The sequence below is a fragment of the Artemia franciscana genome, chromosome 11, assembly GCF_032884065.1.
Source record: "Artemia franciscana chromosome 11, ASM3288406v1, whole genome shotgun sequence".
Classification (NCBI taxonomy): Eukaryota; Metazoa; Arthropoda; class Branchiopoda; order Anostraca; family Artemiidae; genus Artemia; species Artemia franciscana.
The window spans coordinates 43,126,723-43,136,718 of record NC_088873.1 but is presented as its reverse complement, the minus strand read 5'-3'; the positions used below and the strand labels follow the sequence as shown (position 1 = coordinate 43,136,718).

At 34.7% G+C, this 9,996-nt stretch overlaps 1 long non-coding RNA gene across 1 annotated transcript; it reads left to right on the top strand.

The window, feature by feature from the left end:
• Positions 1 to 2,957: 2,957 nt before the first annotated feature.
• On the top strand, positions 2,958 to 9,362 carry LOC136033259 (uncharacterized). Its single transcript, XR_010618894.1, has 3 exons — positions 2,958 to 3,104; positions 4,633 to 4,802; positions 8,813 to 9,362. It is a non-coding gene; the product is annotated as an uncharacterized LOC136033259 (long non-coding RNA).
• The last annotated feature ends 634 nt before the right edge of the window (positions 9,363 to 9,996 follow it).

Here is a 9,996-nt window from a genome sequence, read left to right as displayed (position 1 = left end):
TTAAAAACTTCGTCGACCTCCAAAAATAAACAAATAAGCTATGCAAAAATTAAAGTGGCTGCATAAGTAAGTAAAAAATCAAGTAGTAAGTGACTTAAATTGCCCTTGTAAAGAAAAAAAAAGAAGAAAACACCGTTTTACCTTTATTTTGTTAACAAGTCAAATTAAACTATAAAAAGAATCAAACATCTGCAATGTATTTTGTGCGTAGCATTAAAAAAGAGAAACACTAGAAGAGGTGCAACCGTTCCTAAGGAAAGGTAATTCCCCAAGGAAAGACCATTTTACCTTTATTTTGTTAACAAGCCAAATTAAACTATAAGAAGAAGCAAACATCTGCAATGCATATTGTGTGTAGCATTCAACAAGACAAGTACTACAAGAGGTGAAACCGTTCCCAGGGAAAGGTAATTTTCTATGGATTAATGAAAGAATTTTGCTGCTACCTTCCTCCCCCAATCAATGAAATCAAATTTGATAGTAACGAAAAAGTAGGATTCTGTTTTTCCTTGGTTATCCTTACTAACCCATCCGTCTTAAATCCTACCTCAATCCCAGTCTGTGTTCTTTAACAAACCTTCTGATCCAATTTCAATGTTTCTTTTAGAGTATAAACAATATTGAAAAAAAATTAAACTAAAAAATTTAATCTTGAGCGATCATATTGACTAGTAACCTTTACAGTATGGACGGATATAATTCTTAAATTACTATTTGCTTTCCTAGTTAGTTTTGTCCCTCCCAATAAAACAAGTTTTAGACACATAACTTCAGTAAACTTATAATTTCACCCGAAAAATTCAAAATAATTTCTTGTTGAAAAACTGAAAGAAACATTGCTTATGGTCTTTCAAAACTTAAATAAGAGTTAAAGTCGTTGTTTCACAAAATTCTTGGTGACAGAATTTTCAGCATAATAAAATTCTGACAAATATTCGTTAGGTTTATTCAATCAAAATTAGCCCATAAGAAATAGCTTTGATCTTCAAATTATAAAAACTAAACTAGGTTCTGCCTCTGCAACTTTTACTATTCCCTTATTTAGCCTCAAATGAAAAGGTAGTATAGGTTGTTATTATCCAAGGCCGTATCCAGGAGGGAGGAGTTTCAGAGTTTTACCCCCCCCCCCTCCAAATTTGTGCTTGATTCATAAAAACATAGTAAAAATATTTATGAACAAGTTTTCGATACATTTTTTTTGTGAACCCCCCTCCCCCGAAATCCCTTATGTCTGCGTAAGTAAACTACATGCCAGATATGCGGAATTAAGAAAAAAATCTCTCGAATCACAATATTTGTGGGGGTCACCTCGTAGTCACCTTTCTTCGAACTTGCCAGTCAACGGGACGAGTAAACTGCTACAGCTTTTCAGAAGAATGATATAAATGTATACAAAATTTTAGGTAGTGGTACTTATGAGAAGAACTTTAAACACAAATAATCTGTTTAGCCTAAGCTAAATCACCTTAGATTTTTTTTGCCGAGACCAGAACAAAACTTGTTCGAGACCAGAGAAACTTGCAGTGAGACCAGACCAGACCAAGATTCACCAACAGGCCCGCTACGTCCTACGGCTTTCACTATTCTCGAAGTTTCACGGATACCCCGAAAATCTTGGAAAAACGGAGCGACAAAAACGATTGGGCCTAGAAGTGTCAAAGCTTCGAGTCCAGCCCTGAGTTAAACAAAATCTTGAATTAGTGAGCTTTTTACAAAATAATCTGTTTTTGCCTAAGCTAAATCACCTTGGATGTTTTTGCCCCTCCCCCCAACTTTGAAAAACACTTTTTTTTTAAATATTGTCAATGAAAAACACCCTTTTAGGGTCATTTCAATAGATAAAAAGCTGCATCTCTTGATTAAAACAAATTAATCCTCCAACATTATTGGGAATTGGCGCCACTGGTCGAGATTAATAATAGCTCTGTTTTATGACAGCAAATGTATATGACACAAAGGGGGCATTCCAATTAACAAACAAATAGGTAGATCACAAAAAGACTGAAACCCAGGGTCCATGGTAAAATTAAGCCTCTGGAAGTTACCAGAAATAGATTACAAAACAAACTAGCTTTTGGAAGGAAGCGTGTGGACATTAACTAAGAGGCTATGTGCTTTACAGGTGACGACTTTGCACCTATACTGTCTACTGTTTCGCGATAGAGAAAGTAAATTAATAGAAAGTCATGTTGGTTGGGATTTATGAGACCATGCATTTATGCAAAGTGGTTTTCACACTGTGTGAATATTATTTTTTTTTTTAAATGATTAATATTCTTTTCGTTGAGCAAAGATGCATCTAAGAGAATACTACATATGACCCCCCACCTCCTCTTCCTCCCAAAGACATTGTCCCACTCGTAAAAGGGTAAAAAAAAAAGTACATATAAACAAATTTTGGATGTCTTTTGTAATATATGTTTTTGAAAAAAAAACAAAAAAACATACCCTCCCCAATCAAAAATCCTGGATATGGCCTTGACTTTAAGCATAATCTTTCATACTTAAGCAAGTTCTTTCACACTAAGAGAACTTAAAAATCCACAAAACCAGGATAAGCTTCGTCAAAAATCATTAAATCATCATAAGGAGACTATCTAACAATAAAAATCAAACAGTTCGTGGTAAACAGTTCGCGACCCGGCTCAATTGTAACCGGAACTCTAAAAACGGAATTTTGATACCAATAGATCTATCAAAAATCCCACCATCAGATTCAGCGTATCAGAAAATCCTATTGTAGAGGTTTCAAGCTCCTTTCTGCACAAATTGGGAATTTTTTTTTTTTTGCCAGAAGTTTATTAGTTTTTTTTTTCCAGGAGTTATCTTATCAACCCATTAGTCCTAGAATTTTGCGAGACGGCAAACTAAAAAAAAAATTAAAAGTTAGTGCAAAATTTCTTTAATTTCTGTTCTCATTTTCCCTCTTTTGTATCTCCTTGTTTGACAACAGCACAAGTCAAGTAAGAAAACTGTTTAGTCGCTACTTAGGATGCATTATACAACGACTACCATACTTAGCGTCGCAACCGGGTCAACAGCAGCTGAATTTGGTGGAAAAATTTGTGTGTCGTGTCGCAACCAAAAATCGAGGTTTACACCAGGTTAGTTATTTGTATAAAAAAAACTTAACGTGCAAATCAGACATTAGTCTCTGATAAACAAGAGAAAATTTGACATAAAATATCCCTGTTTTTTTATATTTTTTAAATCAAGATTGATGCCATTACTGTTACCTGTTGAAAAGCCTCGTCGTTTGAGAGTTTTCTGAAATAGCATAGCCCTGAAGTTGAAACCACCATCATACCCGTCAGCCCCCCCCCCCCCATTTCCCGCTTGACTCTGGACACCCCTGCCCCAACGGTGTCGGATAGCCTCTCTTATTAAAAAAAGTTGACATGTCCAATAAACACAACTTTGGGAATGGCATGATACACTCAACACCAAGGGCAGGGCTTTATATTATCTAAATTTCTCATCACTTGAACATAGGTTTTATCTGATCGATCTGAAAAAGTAAGCCATATACTTTGTTTTTTGATAATATTTCTCAATAAAACTTGACCTTCAGTTCCCAGGTCACGGCTCCTTTGAATCTAAAGCCGGGAATAGCAGCTCGCTTACGGGACCAAGAGGTATCTAAAGTCAAGCTGACAGGCAAAAATAGATGTCGCGAGGGAATCTCAATATAAACACGGTAGCGCAGCCATCTATATTTCTTAGCAAAATTAAATACCTAGCTGTTATAAATTCACATCTTTACTTCTTTCAGGGTGAGGGTATCTCTAGTTCTTGTAGGGGGAAGGGGGAATCAAGAGAGGTTTTCCCTTTGTTTTTCCTAGCAAAACAATTTCAGCAAGTATGATCCCACTAATACGATGCATGACATCAGTGGGCAGATTGCCTATTTTATAATAATTTTAAGTTTCTTAGATACCGAAATTAAGGGCTGCATAAATGTACCCTTTTTGAAGTTGAAAATGATTGTATTTTTTTCGGTGTATTTTTCGCCACCTCTTCAACTAAAATCTCTTTCTAGATGAACATTTTGAAATTTTGCAAAACATTTTGCGTAAAAAATCTCATTTTGAGCTTTTTTACGCTGACTTCTATAAATGTTGATCTGAACATTCTCGCAGAACTACGTAATAACTGACATAATATATTTCTTAATTGCAAGGCCAAGCAGACTGTTTTGCTGAGTTTTATGCTTCAGAAACTTTAAATAATTTTCCTAGAATATGCTACTTTTTCTCCAAAAAAAGTCCGTTTATCATTCGCACATGTAAACTCTTAAGTGCTGCAGGGACGCTATGTCTGTGCTGCAAGGACTCTCTTAAGTGCTATAAGGACGCTGAACAGCAAGCTCTTCCTGTGACTTTAGAACCAAAAAGCCCTGTCCGGGTAGCAAAGAGCCGATCTGGTTTTAACACCTGGAAAGATATTGGGAAACAACAAAACAGCAACAACAAAAAGAAACGTAAACCATTTTTATGATACTGATAGTCACCAAAAACACAAAAATTAATCCCCGGACGGCTCTTAATTTTAACGCACCCACACAACTTAAATTACATTATTATTATGAATATTATGCTCAAATTTCATCTCTATGTAACTTTTTGCTTTGAGAAACTGCTGGCTTCTCCTCGTGCAACAGTCGATGACAAGGTAGCCTTTATATCTGCTCAACTTCGCTCTTTCATAGATGGCTTGGAAAAAGAGTGTAAAGATGGCTCTGGATTCCCAAATAACAATCATTTAGATTCAGAAATACTTGAAGAATTTTGCAACATTGCTAGGTATCTATGGCTAATATTTCAGGTTATTGTGGTACTGCAGAAAGTGCCATATCACCTAGCAGAACTGCAAAACAAAATGCATATAAGATTTTTTCTTCTAAAAAGCTAAAACAAATTTAAACTACCACCTCCGCAAAAAAATTAAAATATGCACTAATTACAGCTTTATTTCATTTCTGCATTACGATATTGGACTTTATATCTTCTCTTTATCTATTTTTACATTTTTTCGACAAAAAAATTTTTTGTCGAAGACGTTTATAAATCTACACACACAGACGTCAGTAATGCATATTTGTAAAGCTCTCGAAATAAAACAACATTTTTTTTCACCCTTTAATTCCTACTTTCTACTATTCCCTGTAAAGATTTGCTCTTTCAGCCAGAAGCGGTTTTTTTTTTTTTTTTTTTTTTTTTAACTTAGATTTTCTTATAAGCATGTTAGCACATAAAGAACTTCACTCTTTCATAGATGGCTTGCAAAATAAGCTGCAAAGATAGCACCTGTACACCTTTTATTTTCCAAACAGAAGTCAGTTAGGTGCGGAAATACATGAAAAAATATTTGAAAAGTACTTGACTTTATGTGGCTTTGGAGGGCAAGAGCCCGTTTCGAAGTTTCTACGAGACAGTATCGGATGATTTGGCCTCATCCATACATTGCACTCTTGGTCGAAGGCAAAGAATCCAGAGGTTGGAAACTCGAGTAAAATTAGCCCAATTTGGACTAATCATTAGGATTAGCATAATCCATGAAAGACTGTTAATCATTAATCCAAAACGAAAATGTAACCTCAGGAAACAGCCAATGCTTTTCAGGGGAGGATAACTAGAAAACAAACAAAATAAACTTATTTTTATTAAGTTTAAAGGGGGGGAGAAATGTCCCCCCCCTCGTGGCTTACCAAAAGACAGTAAAGATAGCTCGGGCTTCGCAAGTAAAAGGCAATTAGATTAGTCTTGAAGAATTTTGAAATATTACTACGTATTTCTGGCAAATATCTCACATAATTATATTTCAGCCAAAAGTGCCAAATTTCCTAGCCATGCTAGAAAAATTCAGAAAAGCTTAATTATATGTATCCAGTTAGTCTACCAATTTGATTTAAATAAAACCTGAAATTTTACAAAAATATTCGGATTCTTTTTGCTCTTAAACGTATTTATTAATAATAATAAACAGAAATGACTATTCATTGGTGATTAGGGCTTACTTGATAATATTACTAAGTAATATTACTTAGTAATTGTAATATTAAAAATGGATTTACGTAAAAATAAAACTAAATATTCTCCCGAATATTGGATTTTGTTACTCTCAAGATCAAACGTTCTAATGACCTTTGGCCAAGGTCCTGTTCCTTATGACTGGGTTGACCTTATTTCTTGTTTTAAATAAAACTTACCTAATTTCTCATCCTTTTACGTTTCACTATAGTGAAAAAGGTATATGTTAATAAGTTTGGATTCCGAATAATCCCCGTATTATTGAAGATGCTAATAATATTCACCCTAAGACCAGTTTTGTTATTAAGCTTAGATTTAATATAATATAATTAGCTTATATAATTCCTAAAATGACATACTGCTTTCCGTTAAGCAAGATTAATTAACTTTCTAACCGTCTTATTAAGTCTAGAACTATGTCTGTTTTTAACTAGGCATTCTAGATTTGAAATTAGTATTAATTAGACATACACTCCTTCACAAGGCTGACTTACCTGGTCTTCACAAAATACAAACAAAGAAACAAACATATATTAAATCGCTACGACTTATACATTTCGACAAAGTACGGGGTAAGCGAGTTTCGAAGCCAATTTGTATCTGTCTATTTTCGATTTTGTTCAAGCTCGGGCATACACTTCAGCATTAAGTGTTAATATGTGGCGGTTCCAATGTGAGGCAAACACCTTTTTCCTGGAGGACATTATTAAGTGGCCACGCCAATCACGCAATGATTCAAGGCTCGGAGTTTCAAGTATTTTGATATAATCTCGTACTCCTTTTCTGATTATGATTGCTGTTGAATTTTTCTGCATAGCTCCAATTTCGTCCCATAAGTAGATGGTATTCTGGACGAAAGGGACTAGAACAGGCGAAGCGTGAGCAAATTGCGGTCTTAGATAAGATAGATAGACACTGTTGCTGTCTCGTCGAAATATATATATATATATATATATATATATATATATATATATATATATATATATATATATATATATATATATGTAGGTAAGCGTATTATACTTATTATCAATTCTGGTACCCCCCTTTTTTTGAGATCCTTTGAAATCAAATTTAGTCAGGTCTTCCGGGATGGTGAGAAGGGTGCTGAACTGTATGAGAGTCAGGAAGGTGTACTACGTGTAACAAGGTCGTAAGAAAGACGCATTTGCACTATCAAGAACGGCTCAGGAGCGACTAAGGCCCAGCGGCCACGGGACAACTGTTTCCGATTCGAAATCGGATCATTGCAGCAAGAGTTAGGATAGATGTGTTAAGGGCTTTTAATAGCTTATCAACGTGCTCGGGAAACTTTAATCAGATGTAAGCACAAATCCGAGTTCGGGGCTACAAACTTGAGTTTCCTCTTTAGGGGGGCAAACCTGATGATATTCAACGGTGCTGAAAGCTAATCTATATTCTTTAAAATCATAAAAGAAGGACTATGGGAGGTTATTACTGAACTGCAGCTCTATCACTTGGTTAGAAACTAAGAACTTAAGATTAAAATACCCGCTTGACATCTACCAACTTGAATCTTTTATCGGATTCTGCTGGAACAAAGCTGATCAGCCAGAGTCGATTGTGGGGCTCTGCACGTTATACTTTTCTATCCTAAGGTAGTGTCCCCTTCAAACCGAAAAGTGTTTGATTATTGTGTTCGATCTTCAGAAAACTGAGAAAAAACATACAAAGATATATTGGTATATTATAATACATAGACAGCTTTTGTGCCCAAAAGAAAAACTATTCCGTTCCAAGACCAATATCCTTAACAGTACTTATTGAATAACAATAATATCACATAATATTATTAAGTCAGTAAGAAGAATTCAATCAAAACCAATTTTGCCAGTTGAAAACCAGCTGAAAACTCATGAAACCAGTTCACATGCGAATGAAATCATGAAATCGTATACAAAAGAAAATTCGCATTTTTTTCGAACCTCCTTTGCCACACATTTTTTTTTAGATTTTTTTCAATGATTTCTCGTCAGCTAACTAAATTTCAACACGCATAGGTTGTCTTGTGAGAATCACTGCCACACTGCCACACTAAACAACAGTGGAGTTTTGTGGCAGCAGGGACAAAAAAATGTACACACACATACACAGATAAAATATATCCCTTTCATAACTGTTCTGCGCATTTGGTCGTACCAATTGAGCGCTGCACAAACGATTGCACAAACTGCACCAACCAATTAAGCGCTCAATACAAATATACACTGTTCTGAGCCTATTCAGCACGAAATCAGAGAAACTTCGTCTTTTCAAGTATGATACAGTGCAACAGATACTGAAACAAAAAATAAAAGAGCTTTTGGAACTGCAAGATGATTTTTTTTTTAGCATGAAAAACATTTGTGACAGTAAAGCCTTACAGCCTGTTACTGTCGCATGGATAGAACTCATTATGTGGTATATATCATAATGTGATAGATGTCAGTATGGCATCAGCTAGAGATGTCATCTAGTAGAATCAAGTTCAGAAAAGAACTCTTTGAAACCTGTGATAAAGAAATAATAATTTGACCTCTTGTAGATGCTAGCCAGATAAAGTAATTTTATCTAAAAACATGAAATATCTTTTTTAAAATAGAAGTTATAGACGATAAACAATTTTCTAAATTATAATTAAATCTGATCGAACATCGAACTCTTTACATAACATTTTTCTACGGTTAATTACTATTTTCTTAATATTGAAGATTCTGAAGATATTACTTAGTAAATAAAAACCCTCCTATTTATTTATAATATTTTCAGCTCTTTTTTTGCAGTGAAACAGACTTTGAGCGGCTGTTAGCCTTACATACTGAAGTTGAGCCGAATTGTTCACTGCAATTTTTGTTTGGAAGAAAGTTTTCTGACCACACAAAGCTACCACTTCCCGTTATTTGTGAAGAAGGAAGGCTGGACTTATTGAAAAAGGCATGCCTTTTAAATGGACATGGGTCACCTCATATCGTAGAAAAACCATGTTCCTCTTAGCAAGTGTGCCACAAAGGAAGGACTTAGGGGGCTATGACTACCCCTGTTAAACAAGATGATATTCTAAAAAGATACTATATAGGGGAGGTAATTCAGAAATAATCATGCTTGAATACAGGTAAATACAATCACCCCTTATTACCTACTCCTCCCCCAAGACATTTTTGGAAGTGCTTTTGCTTCCTAGTATCTATGCACATGGTATTATAGTTTTTGAGAGAATAAATTCGTTATTTATCTTTAAATTTAAACTAGGAACAAGGTATGAAATAAGATTTAAAAATAGTTAAGTCTTTTTTTTTTTGTTGATGATTGGGGTAAACAATGGCCTTCTGGACACCGAACATTTGGTACGAGTGTGACCAGTTCGTACTACGCATTACGGCGGCCTGTATGGTGCATTCGTTGATTCACCTAATAGAGGACATGACTCCATTTCAGACAGCACTAAAACCATCTCCAGACCAAGGACAGTAAGACATAGGCAAGAGTTGAGATGAGCCTTTGAATAAGTAAATTTATTTATCGAGTTTGACGGAGTTCAAATGTGAAAAGCAATATCTTTCTATTATGACTTTATTCTTCTTGAGAAGATTCACAGCAATTTTTAAAAAAAGAAAATTTTGTTGATTCATTATTCGTTCGACAAGAAGGAATTACCCTTTGAGCATTCAATACCCATGAAGGAACAAGTTGCAATATTTGTCTCAAAAGAATCTACAGAATTCTCACGTTGTTCATTTTGTATCCATACTCAAGACTAGTTACTAATTTATTTGTTTAATAAAACATCTTCAATTTGTTAAATACGCTGGAAAAAAAATTCCATTACGATGGATACTAAGGGCTCTAAGGTTTACGAACTTTTTAAAACTGTTTACCGCTCTTTTTGCTTGCTATACAATTTAGATTAAATATTAAAATACCAAGGAGAGAGAAAATAAATGATTGTTCAAACTAATTAAAAGGAAAC